Below are 1,066 nucleotides of genomic sequence, written 5' to 3'. Positions count from 1 at the left end.
TTGTTTCTCGCTTTCTGTTTCTATGTCTCTCTCTGTCTGGGGAGCACACACCCCCTATAGTGAAAAACTCTCCAAAAAAAAAAAAAAAGAGAATGAACCAGTGAAACCATTTGGGCCTTATGTTTCTCTTTCAGAAGGTTATTATTTATTGATTTGATTATTTAATATATTGAGTTTTTGGGAAAGTCATGACACATTTTTACAAAGGAAAATAATTTTATCTAAGTTACTCAAATTTGGATAATAGCATTATTCATAATTTTCTTTTATTTAGTTTTATTATGTATGGGATAGAAGTGATTACTCTTCTTTCAATTATGAAATTAATAATTTTGTCTTTAATTTTCCTTGTTTAGTAGTGTGAATAGAGGTATATTGATTTTGTTTCTCTTTTTGCCAAACAAGGTTTTCATTAAGAGTTTTCTCTATTCCCACATGCAAAATTCCATGGAATATGTGAAGCACCAAAATATTCAAGAAAATGTTTTCAAAATTATTCCCTCAAGTTTTCTCACAACACACATAGTGTTGTTCCTTTTTAGTTCCCACTGCACTGATAATATATACATGCTTGGGGAAGCCAGCTTCATGTAGTTGTTCTCTTATTAAATCCCTTATTTGGGTAGGACTTTGTCCTTGCGAGATTATGAAAATTAGTCTACAGTTCACCTGGCGTGGTGAACACTTTCAAGGCAAATGTGGCTTTGACTTATGGGACAGTAAAGAAGACTCTATGAGTTTAGAACACTTACAGTTTGAGTAAAATACACTACATGCTGCCCACATGAAAAGCTAATCAGTAGGAACCAGCAGTTAGTGTAATGACTATGTCACTGGACTCCTACGTAGTCGACCATGGTTTGCGTCCCAAACCCGGTGGCTTAAAACTCACACCGGGCGCGTGTGCATGCGTGCCCAAGATCCCGAGAGGAGAATGGAGGAGAAGGGATTGCGGCGTGACCATTACCCTGGGGGATGATTTCTTGCTTTCTGTCTCTATGTCTCTGTCTGTCTAGAGAGCGCACGTGCCCTATAGCAAAAACCTCTCCAAAAAAAAAAAAAAAAA

The sequence above is a fragment of the Tupaia chinensis genome, unplaced genomic scaffold (genome assembly GCF_000334495.1).
Source record: "Tupaia chinensis unplaced genomic scaffold, TupChi_1.0 Scaffold000452_1, whole genome shotgun sequence".
Lineage (NCBI taxonomy): Eukaryota > Metazoa > Chordata > Mammalia > Scandentia > Tupaiidae > Tupaia > Tupaia belangeri.
This window is presented reverse-complemented; position numbering follows the sequence as displayed.